Source organism: Lemur catta, chromosome 1 (assembly GCF_020740605.2).
Source record: "Lemur catta isolate mLemCat1 chromosome 1, mLemCat1.pri, whole genome shotgun sequence".
Taxonomy (NCBI): Eukaryota; Metazoa; Chordata; class Mammalia; order Primates; family Lemuridae; genus Lemur; species Lemur catta.
The window spans coordinates 50,146,709-50,159,652 of NC_059128.1; positions in this window are offsets into that span (position 1 = coordinate 50,146,709).

Here is a 12,944-nt window from a genome sequence, read left to right on the forward strand (position 1 = left end):
AGTCTAAAAACTTTGAATAGGTTAAAAGTATGATTTTCTATTGATTATTTGTTATTATTTATATTATGGATTGATTTTCATGGATCACTGTGATATAGACAAGATAGACGTAGAGATAGAGATTTATATTTTTGAAATATTTTATATGTAAATTAATACTTTTTATGGAGAGAACAGAACTATATCTCTCAATTTCAAGTTCCTATTTTAGATTCAAATATGTGTGTATACATAAATATATACACATCTACAAATATGTATAATATTATGGAGATTTGAAGATTGAATAGAAATGGGACATCATAGAAACATCATTAAAGGTAATGATGTTTCTAAATATTGCCGATTGTCTCCTGGGGAACAAATCAGCCCCTGTTGAAAACAACTGGTCTGATGATTTAAAAATATTCTTCATTGTCCAAATATGTATTAAATATGTTTAGGAATAATATTAAATATTTAATAACTTGACCTATTTAAAATATGCATAAATATTTAATTTTTGTCAACTCTTCCAAACATTCAAATCTTAGGTCTTTAAAATATTTTAAAATATCAGGTAAATCAGCAAATTCCTTTCCTAAAGAATAAGTCACTTTATGATAGTAGTTAAAAATTAAACACTGTACATGCAAGCAATTGTTAAAGGTCTGGTGCCCATCCTACGTAAACTATTCTCCAATATCGAGAAGGATGGAATTCTCCCCAACACATTTTACCAAGCCAACATAATTTTAATACCAAAACCAGGAAAGGATGCAACAAAAAAAGAAAACTACAGACCAATATGCCTTATAAATATAGATGCAAAAATTCTCAATAAAATCCTAGCAAATCGAATCCAAGTGCTTATCAAAAAAATAATCCATCGTGACCAAGTGGGCTTCATCCCAGAGATGCAGGGATGGTTTAACATACAAAAATCTATAAACGTAATTCACCACATAAATAGAAGCAAAAATAAAGATCATATGATCCTCTTAATAGATGCAGAAAAAGCATTTGACAAAATTCAACACCCTTTTATGATAAGAACACTTAACAAAATAGGCATAGACGGGGCCTATCTAAAAATGATACAAGCCATATATGACAAACCCACAGCCACCATCATACTGAATGGGGAAAAATTGAAAGCATTCTCACTTCGCACTGGAACCAGACAAGGCTGCCCACTGTCCCCATTACTTTTCAACATAGTATTGGAAGTCCTTGCGAGAGCTATCAGGCAAGAGAGCAGAATCAAGGGAGTCCAAATAGGGAAAGAAGAGATCAAACTCTCACTCTTTGCTGATGATATGATGTCATATCTAGAAAACCCCAAGGATTCAACCAAGAGACTCCTTGAATTGATCAATGAATTCAGTAAAGTCTTGGGATACAAAATCAATACACACAAACCAGAGGCATTCATATACGCCAATAACAGTCAAATGGAGAACCTAATTAAGGACTCAATACATTTCAAAATTGCAACAAAGAAAATAAAATACCTAGGAATATATTTACCTAAGGAGGTAAAGGATACCTATAGGGAGAACTATGAAACACTGAGGAAGGAAATCGCAGAAGATGTAAATAGGTGGAAAACCATACCATGCTCGTAGATTGGAAGAGTCAACATTGTTAAAATGACTATTCTGCCCAAAGTTATCTACAGATTCAATGCAATCCCTATTAAATTACCAACATCACTTTTCACAGATATAGAAAGAATAATTCTACGCTTTGTGTGGAACCAGAGAAGACCCATTTAGCAAAAGCAATTTTAAGCAACAAAAACAAAATGGGAGGTATTAATTTGCCAGACTTCAAACTATACTACAAAGCTGTGATTATTAAAACTGCTTGGTATTGGCACAAGCGCAGGGACACAGACCAATGGAACAGAACAGAAAATCCAAACATAAAACCATCCTCATATAGCCATCTAATATTTGACAAAGCAGACAAAAACATACTCTGGGGAAAAGATTCCTTATTTAATAAATGGTGTTGGGAAAACTGGATAGCCACATGTAGAAGACTAAAACAGGACCCACAGCTTTCACCTCTCACAAAAATCAAATCACGGTGGCTAACAGACCTAAATCTTAGAGGAGAAACTATTAGAATTCTAGAAGAAAATGTAGGAAAGACTCTTACAGACATTGGTATAGGCAAAGAATTTATGAAGAAAACCCCTAAGGCAATCACAGCAACAACAAAAATAAACAAATGGGACCTGATAAAATTAAAAAGCTTCTGCACAGCCAAAGAAACAGTCACGAAAATAAACAGACAGCCTACAGAATGGGAAAAAATTTTCGCATACTACACATCAGATAAAGGTCTGATAACAAGAATCTATTTAGAACTCAGGAAAATCAGCAAGAAAAAATCAAACAACCCTATCAAAAAATGGGCAAAGGACATGAATAGAAATTTTTCAAAAGAAGACATAAGAATGGCCAACAAACATATGAAAAAATGCTCAACGTCCCTAATCATCAGGGAAATGCAAATCAAAACCACAATGAGATCACTTAACTCCAGTGAGAATGGCCTTTATCAAAAAGTCCCAAAACAACACATGTTGGCGTGGATGTGGAGAGGCAGGAACACGCATGCACTGCTGGTGGGACTGCAAACTAGTGCAACCCCTGTGGAAAGCATTATGGAGATACCTTAAACAGATTCAGGTAGACCTACCATTCGATCCAGCAATCTCATTATTGGGCATCTACCCAGAAGAACAAAAGTCATTCTACAATAAAGACACCTGTATCCAAATGTTTATAGCAGCACAATTCACAATTGCAAAGATGTGGAAACAACCCAAATGCCCATCAATCCACGAATGGATTAGTAAACTGTGGTATATGTATACCATGGAGTATTACTCAACTATAAGAAATAACAGTGATACATCTCTTTGGTTCTCCTGGAGAGAGTTGGAACCCATTATATTAAGTGATGTATCCAAAGAATGGGAAAACAAGCATCACATGTACTCACCAGATAATTGGTTTCCCTGATCATCACCTAAATGCACATCAGGGAAGGGTACCAATTAGATATCAGACTGAGATGCGGGGTGGGGGGAAGGGATGGGTGTATGCCTACATGATGAGCGCGTTGTGCACCGTCTGGGGAATGGTCATGCTTGAGGGTGCTGACTTGGGAAGGTGGGGGTGGGGGGAGGGGATGGAGGTATGACTACATGGTGAGTGCCAGGTGCACTGTCTGGTGAATGGACACGCTTGAGGCTCTGACTCGAGGGGATGGGCGGGACATGGACAATGTATATAACCTGAACTTATGTACCCCCATGATGAGCTGAAATAAAAAAAAAAAAATTTCATGCTATTTACAAGCTGATGAATTAGTTTGTCACAATTTTATGGTAATGTGAGACACCTAAGTCAAAGATGAACAGTTTATTGTTCAAAAACAATAGCAGTAGCCCAAGTGTCAGCTTTATTTGTGTAATTTTCTTGGTCCCAAATAACTGAAACAATGGAGATACTTGAGATATTTGAAAACCAATACAGAGTTTTTTGTGGATAAAGTTAAGTGTGGTAGGGAAAGAATGGAAGGCAATGAGTGGTCAGGGAGCTAATATGAAATCAATATATTGCACAATTATATATTAATATAATATACATTACAATACACAAGATAACAGAACTGAGATGAAATTTGCTGACTATATCAAGAAACAAAAACAATCACCTATTAAAATACGTTAATTTTCATGTTAAGTATATATTATGTAATTTTATATAATATTACATGTATATTTACTATATAGTTGCTTTGCTTTGGGTATTCAGAATTTTGAGATCTATTTACTTTTAATATTAACAAATATTAATATTGATAAAATAATTATATATTAATATAATATAATAATTATTATATTTATAAATTTTTATATTTGAAAATATTTACAAAATATTTTAATATAATATTAAATTAATTGATTAATTAATTAAAATTAATATTTTATAAATACACACTCCCCTGTTGCATAAGATTCTTTAGATTGTCTAAATGGGCATTAATAGATTTATATATTAGTACCTTCTTTCACTCATTCTTTCTGAATATCTGATTTTAAATTATTTTTCACTCCAAGTTAATATCTGCAAGGCAGCCTGTTCTTCTTTTTATTTATACTAGCCCGTATCTACCTGTTTTTCTTGTTTTATTTGTATATATCGGAGACTATGACATTTGCATGCTGTTTTACCATTCTCTTCTCTATCATTCATTTCTAGATTTTTAAATACATTAAATGCTCACTTCAAGAACATACAATAAAGTTTCTTCAAATCTTTCTTATTTATGTACAGCTTATTCTAAGGAGTGGGTAAAATCTATATTCCCTGAGATCTTGCACTTTTTTTTCTGTTCCATTTATTCTTGAAAGACACTCTTGCTTGATAGAAATACTAAATATCCTAAAAGTGTCACTCCCTTCTGTTTTGGAATAAAATTTAGCTTTAAAGAATTATGAGTCTAATTTAATTTTCTTTCCTTTATAAGTCACTTAGTCTTATATAATTGTCGCAAATAATTTTTCATTATCTTCAAAGTCTAATAATTTTACTCCGATATGTCTATGTTAGAACATTTTGGATTTTGCTTCACTATATAATGTATGTGCTTTCTAGTATGTATATTCGAGTCTCCTTTTATTTTAGGACATTCTCTGAATTTATATTTTTAAGTAATGTTCCCTTCTATTGATATGGTCTTTTTTGAAATTCTATTTTTAATTTATCTCTTTGCCTATAACTTCCTCTGGGAATTGTTTGACTCATTCTTTGTTTTTATATTATTTAACTCATTTTCATTTCCATTACTATGATTTCTAATATACATATTCACTCCAGCGTACCTTTGTGTTTAGTCTTCTTTTATGACATGATTCTTTTCTATTTTACTTATAAGTTGTTTCAGCTCTTGTGTAATAGGAGTCCAACAATCTCATGCTAAATGTTTAAAACATACTTATTCTGTTCATATGAAGCACTTTATCATTTTCTTAATCTATTATAGCTCATTTTAAATTATTTTGTTGAAGTTTTTATCTTCCTCAATATCACATTAGTCCAGTATGGGTATTTTTTAATCAAATTTTAGACTGTTAACTTGTTAGTTTTCATCGTTTTGTCACAAAATATATGCAGGTGAATGAGTAATAATTCTTACTTGTTTTCCATGCTTAAGTTGGATTTTCCTAGATTCTTAGGAAGAAGTCTCCATGCATAGTTAAGTGATAGAGTAAATTAGCTTTTCCAATATAATGCCCAAAGTCCTCACTTTGTGTTTTTAACATGAGATATTGAAAAAAATAGTTACTTGGTGTAGTCCCATTTCTGCCTCTCACAGATAAGCCAACTCAAAGTTACTTTCCACCTCTTTATAAATATTTCCCTCAAGTTGGTGCTCTTATTTATGAAAAATGTATTTTGCTGCTAAACTACTTTCTGAATTCTGTCTCCTCTCAACCTCTTTTCCTGCGTATCTGAACCTTCTGTATATCTCAGATTTCCAGTATTTATATCCAGAATTTGTGCTCTAGGCAGTTTTGGAACAAACTTCCGTCAATTGGAAGGGAAGTAGTTCTTTTTGTACTTTTCAATAATTTGATGCTTGAATTTTGAGTTTTGTCAGTTTCCTTACATTTGCTATCATAGTTGTTACTCAGCTGAGTGTTCTCCTGTTAGGGTGTGCACAATGTGTTGGCAGTATCTTCATCCCGACTTGTTGGGTCCTTTTGTACTACACTTTTCCTCTATCACTTCTGAAAAGCTGAGTCCGGGCCACACGTACATGGGTTCAGAGATTGGTGGGGATTCCTTGTTACCTCATTTTGTCAAAGATGCATGCGCAGGTTTTTTCCTTTCACTCTACAATTCTGTTGGGTATATTAAAAAAAATAATGCTGTACCATATCCTTGACAGTGGGAGTCTTTACCTTTAATGGTGTTACAATGCACGGAATTGTATGAGGTAGCTAAGTCAATAAACATAGGTAAGAGGGCCTGAGAAACTGTTGATGTAGGGATTGAAAAGTAGAAAAGACAAGAGTAGAAGAAACTAGTATAATAAAAAGAGAGGTTGGCATTTTGGAAACTAAATTTTAAAATGTTTCAACAAGAAGAAAATGCTGTTAATGGGTTAACTATGACAAGAATTATAATAAAATGGGATTTGTTTTATTTATATGTTTATATAGTCCAACATCTCCATAAAAGTTTTTAAATCTGTGAATGCAAATAAATTTCTGATGTATGGTGTCAGTTTGGTCAATATTGCAGATACTCCACTCAAGGTACCATATTTTCTTAAAGATTGATCACCAATTGGGGACTTTGTCTTAAATATTATAAATGCAAATAATATTTATGGATTTCCCGACTCATGAGGATTTCTAGAATCCACACTAGTATAAAATGTGCTCAATAAATTAGGACCCATAATAGAATATAAGTTTTCATAATCACATTGTTTGTGTTTGCAGTATTGCACCTGTTTCTGATTTATTGCTTTTCAGCTCCAAATTCACCCTGCTCTGGAAAAATGGTACTTGACCCTTTAAAGATTTTTATCCTGTGCCAGCTGGCAGGAAGCTTTGTCAGGAGAAAGGCTGAAGATATGTAACAGGAAGAGTTTTTCTTCTCAGCTCAGGTCTACTCACACATAGTAACAGGCACCTACAAGCACTTGCAGCCTCTTCAGTGTCTATTCTTATGGGAGACAGGGGCCAGCAGCACTAAGCAGCCAACAGTTTCTCTTAGCAGTCTGCCTCCTCTGCAGGCAATTTGGTAGCAGAGTCTCTCCAGCTCCTTTAGTGCTTGCAGCTTTTCCAATTCCCAGCGCCTGCATGCACAGCTGTGAGCACTCAACTGCCAGTCGCTTCCTCAGCACCTTCCCCCACCACAGCAGTTGCATAGCAGAGTCCCTCTGACCCCTGCATCACACCTGGCTTTCCCAGTGCCCTGCTCCTTCAGTGTATGACAACTAGCAGTCCCAACAGAAAACAGATTTCCCTGCCACCTCAGAGGGTAGATTTCTGGCCATTCCCACCTTAGTTAGAAAAACACATATACTTCTCTGCCATTCAGTGAGCCATGGCTTTGCCTCCTTCAAGAAGGTCTGGATGTCAGCCTGGTGGAGGCAGGGGTCTTGCTTGGGGATTCTGTCTGAACCTTAGTGTTAGTGACTGATCCTTTTCTATTTACAGTTCTCTTTACTTCCTATTAGCCAACCACTCCTTACTCTAATCCTGCTGTAATTAATAATTATTTATATTTACTATATTAAACTTCCATGTTCAAATTACTGTGTGGTTTGTCTATTCCGATTAGACATTAACTAACATAAGTATTGTTACCTCCCCAGTGGACGGTTTGTTTGTTTGGCAGAAATCAAACCAACAGACACAGCCAAGTTGGTTATAACAAGGGGGGTTTTATTACTTGGCACAAGTAAGGCACACACTGGGGATAGTTCCCAAAGCAGTGTGTCCTCAAACAAGAGGGTTAGGATGGTTTTATAAGCATAGGGTAATGAGGTGTGATCTGATTGGATCTTGCAATGAGATGATGCCAAGAGGCATGATCTGACTGTATCCTGCCATGGAGTAATGCCAGGGCAGGATCTGATGGGATCCTGGATCCTGCCTTGTGCTGTCGACTTCTTAATTCATTTAGCACTCCGCTGTCCAAACACTTAGGTTCTGCCCACAGTCGCACACTTGGTTCATATGAGCATGCTCAAGTTACATGACCTTCAACCTGGAGATTCATGGCTACTAAAAAATGACTCACAACTTTGTAACATATAAATTGAGGCAGATTGGGCTGGTGTAGTTACAATAGGAGTGTAAGGAATGCAAACCTCATAGTCCTCAGTTCCATTTATTGATCTTATACCATAGGTTTAAATTTGACTGTCTCTTAATATTCTTTATTATCATTGTAAGCCTCATCATCACCATATTTTGTATTGAATAATTAATATGAATCTGGCACTATTTAATGAACATTTCAAGTTAGTTATATATGTATCAAATCAGTTAATCTTTGCAAAAAATATGAGAACTATAACATTATTTTTCTATTTTTGATAGATGAGTTAACTGATACTAGACAGGTGGAGTATCTTGTCCAAGGTTATGCACTTTGATTAAGTGGCAAAACTGAGATTCAGACACAGTGGATCTAGCTGCAGAATCTGTTACCAACACTGCACTATACTGATGTGAGGTTTTCTTGCATCCAAAATATGCATATATCTCTCTACATAAGAATATATCTGTATTACTTGTATTAATAATCTGGGTAAATATGATTTAATCATCTCTTTGTAGTAAACCTGTCTTGGATTACTTCTACACCAGCCAAGAAGAACAGTGAAGTCTTATCTTAGTACATTGTCATATAATTTTTAGTTACCATTGAGTTAATTATAAGCACAGGTCATATCTAAATCTGAATGATAGACATTTAACCAGACACATTAAGCAAATTGACAAGGGTAATAAGCTATCCTGTTTCCACTATGTTTAATTGAATTTCCATCCAGAATTAGTTGCTTAAATTCATTTTTTCTTGTAAATATGTATTTATTTTCATTATTGTTAAAAATAACTGGAAAAATACAGCATATCTAAATGTTATAAGTCACATTATCAGCTCATTGAATAGCCAATATTAATGTCCTGGACTCTTCCTTTCTGATACCACTTATTAGTATCTAATTTTTATATAATTACATATGTGTTGTCTGCTTTACCTTAGAGAATGTAAGCTACTTGTGGCTAAGAGTTATGTCTGTCTCACTCATCTTTAAAGATTAGCATAGATCATGCTTGTGTTCAAAGAATGGATGTATAACAGAAAATAAAATAATTATCTCAAGTTTTGTTTCTCTAGCATTTTGAAACCTAGAATCTTTTTTTCTTATTTGGGGAGGTGGGGGGAATCAGTTTTACATGTATAAATCATTTAGACCACACTGAGCTTTTCGTCTTTCCTCTGCATATCAGCACCATTCTCTTAAAACAAGTTTTTATAATTTTACTATTAAGTCACTGCCCATATTTAATGGCTCCTGAACACAGTGTGTTCTCAGCATGAGTTGCTGATGAATTCTCTAATCTACAGTTTCTAACTCTGAACAACGGAGTATAATGAAGTAACACAATGCATTGCATTTTCTAGGTGTCAGTGCTTGGAATTATGTGTTCCTTCTAATGATGCTATGTTGAGGAAATGGAATTTGAAGTACCATTCTGAGCCTGTAAATATGGCATGTTGCATAATGAAAAAGTGGCAGTTGTTCAGAAATATATTGGTGGAACCTTTCTGCAGAATTGTAACAAAGAATACTGAGGGTGAGTTAGCAGTTATTTTAAGCCCTTTTCTCATCTCTTTCATTTGTTTCTTCTGCAGTTCTATGTTTTAATTAAAAGAGTAAATTGAAACAGCCTGAATCTTTTAGCACCAATGTTCTCAAGGGATGTTACACAGCCAACTGGGTTAAGAATCAGGCATCTGAAACATAATTTTCAGCCAACTAGTCAATGACTAGCACTCTGGTTTTGGATAAATCTCACAATCCCTTTGTAACAGTTTCAACACTGGCAAAATATAATGGCAACTTTGTCAGCTCACAGTTCTACTCCCTACAAATAAACTCTCTTTAAAACAACACTCATGACTAAGGGCTATTGGATTCATCGCAAGTCCAACCCTTCAAAGAAAAAAAAAATTGACAAGTTTTGATGATTTACTTCATATCATGATGCAAGGAATTTATTAATATTTAAGTGCTAAAACAAACATTCAATCAAAGAATAATGATCATGCAATGTCCAACTTGCATGCCAAACTTATATGTATTCATGGCAAATAGATTAACAAATTTGGCAGACTGTCATACTGGTATTTTTCATCTTAATTTACTGATTTCTATGCAGGCAGTTTATGAGATTTCTAATTGCAGATAAGAAGGTGGCTTATAACACCAGGTTGTATTTTGATTTAGACCACTATGGCCTTCATAAAATTGAGTTACAGACAATTTTTTCTTTAATGCACTCAAGGGTCCAAAACAAAGCAAAAATAACAAATTAAAAATAAACATTATCAATAAACTAAAGCAATGAGAATCTGATACGACAAAAGATTACCCCAATTTACTGTGCTGGTGAAGCTGCACGTGCAGTGCTCAGTCAGAACTTATGTTTTCAAAATAATCTACCCTTAATTGCTCCTGTTTGTTTAATATATTGATGTAATACTTTCTATTGAGTAAACCTACACTATCATCTCTGAATAGATTCTCATATATTGTAGAATTAACACTCTGAAGAGCTGTTATTAAACCAGAGCCAGTTTTATTTCTGTTCTTTTATCTACTTTCTAAATACTTAAAATATATTATTTTATATACTGTCTTATTTCTGTTGTCTTATCTAAATTTCCTTTTCTTTTTTTTTGCTTGTTGGTTTGTTTTAATGAGCAATAAACATTTATCTCAACCAGGAGACCTAAATATATTTAATGATCTAGAATTTCTACAGGTCCAGAACAAAATCTATAGAAACAAAGAAGATTATGCATTATAAAGAAGAAAAAAAAAGTTTAGAATTGAGAAAGAAAGGAAGAAAGTATAAGCGGGAGGAAGCAAGTGTGGGGAAAAAAACAAGATAAAAATGAAAGAAAAGGAGACTATGCTTTTTGTAATGGACTGAATATTTGTGTCACCTGAAAATTTCAAAATTCGTATGTTGAAGCCCTAATCCCCAATGTGACAGTATTTGGAGGTGAGACCTTTAATAGGTAACTAGGTTTAAACGAAGTCATAAAGATGGACCCCCCCAAGATGAATTGGTTTCCGTATAAATGAAGGGAGACCCGAGCTCTCTCTCCCTCTGCTACATGAGGACACAGTGAGAAGGTGGCGGCCTGTAGGACAGAATGTGTCTCTCACCAAAAATGGAGTTAGCCAGCACATTGATCCTGGACTTTCTAGCCTCCAGGACTGTGAGAGATTGCTTACACCACATCATCTATGTTATTTTGTTATAGTAGAGCTGACTATGATAATCACTATCAAAAGAAATTTGAATTCATATTTTTAAATACTTTGAGTTGTTTAAGTAACATTTAATCTGGACAGAGTCTCCTAATCTACAGACATTCTCCTTGGGATACAATATACTTGTAATTAAGTGAATGGTTAAGGAATAGGTGAAAAATTGACACTCCTGTTGTAAGTCGCAGGTTTCAGCAGACTGGGAGATATCTTTCCTGTACTGTGTAAACTTGTATCTCCATATGGTTTGACAACATGGACTCCAGGCTCTTACCGCACAAACAAGTCAGGACTACTGCATATGCTAATTCTGTATATGCCACCATTTGGAAGACTGTTCACAATAGACGCCATACTATGAAGCAAACTTTCTCTGACCCCCAAATTAAGGAAAACATCCCACTTTTGTGATTCCTTAAAACATTGTACTTCCATGTAGTATTATGTATCACAATGTATTGTTGGTGTCCATTTCTTTGTTTTTTTTTCCTTCATTCAATTTAAGATGATTACATTAAATTATCTTTTAGCATTAAGGCTACAAAAGAATGGTAGTGATAACACATGTTTTACAATACATAAATTCTCTATATGCCAAGCACAGTTCTTTACACAAATTATAGTGCTAAATGCTTTACACTAATTTAATCCTCACAATGACCTTTGAAGTTAAATGATATTATCCCCTTTTAATCATGAGAGAAAGGGAGGAAAATAAAGATTAAAGAAGTTGCCCAAGACAGCTAGTAACTGATAACACCAGAAAAATTAGTACCAAAGACTTTGATCTTAATCATTATACTATTTTGTATCATTTATTTTAGCCCCAAATTATAGCATCAGTGTCTGGCATGTAATAGGCTCTCAATAGATATTGCTAATAATTAATTGCTCTACTATTTGCAAGTACAAAACTATATGGAAAATAAATCTAGTATATTCAGGTACTTGATTTTTTTTTTCAAAATCTTTATACTGATTCTACTTGCTATATTAGCATTTTTCATCACCAATTAACAATATATCATCTTCACCTTGTGTATATGTTTAAGAGGTTTCTCTTCCATTCATCTTACTATTAATAACTGTCTAAATTAGAGGGCAAAGAAAAGAACATCAAAACAGCATCTTGTATAAAGGAATTATCTGTACAATTGTGCCCATGGTAATATCCCTCTGAAAGAAAAGCAAAACTACAATGCGGTTAAAGTTCATTCATTCATCTATTAATAAATTAATTAATTCAAAACTATTAATTGAATTCCTACTAAAACTAGACACCATGTTAGACCGTGGAAGGTATGATAGTGAGTTAAAAAGCATGTTCTTTCTCTCATGAATGTTAGTGACACAAAAAAGCATAAGTAAAATTAGAAGATATGCATGCAATTCCAGACTCTGATGATACTCTGAAGGAAAAATACACACAACTAATGGAGAATATATTAGTAGTAGGGAGCCTACCATAGGCTGTGAGACCAGGGAAGGCCCTGAGTCAGCAAAAAGCAAGAGCAACTGCCCAGAGTCTGGCAATGAACTTGGAGAAAAACCTGGAATCATAGCATCAAGAGCCTCATAGGTAGAGTTAATTTTCATTTTAAGAAAAACAGAAGAGAATTAATGAATTTTGAGTCAGGGGATGATATGATGAAATTTGCATTTCAAAGGGACCATTGTTGCTCCAGTATAGAGAATTGATATTAGAGTTTTCATCAAGCAGATAAAGCTATAGAGCATCTATTTCCATTCCGAGCAGAGAGATTATGTAAATGCTAAGTTTATTGAACTTTTACCGACACTTTATAAGCATATCAAATATATAAATCTATTTAATCCTCAAATTACTC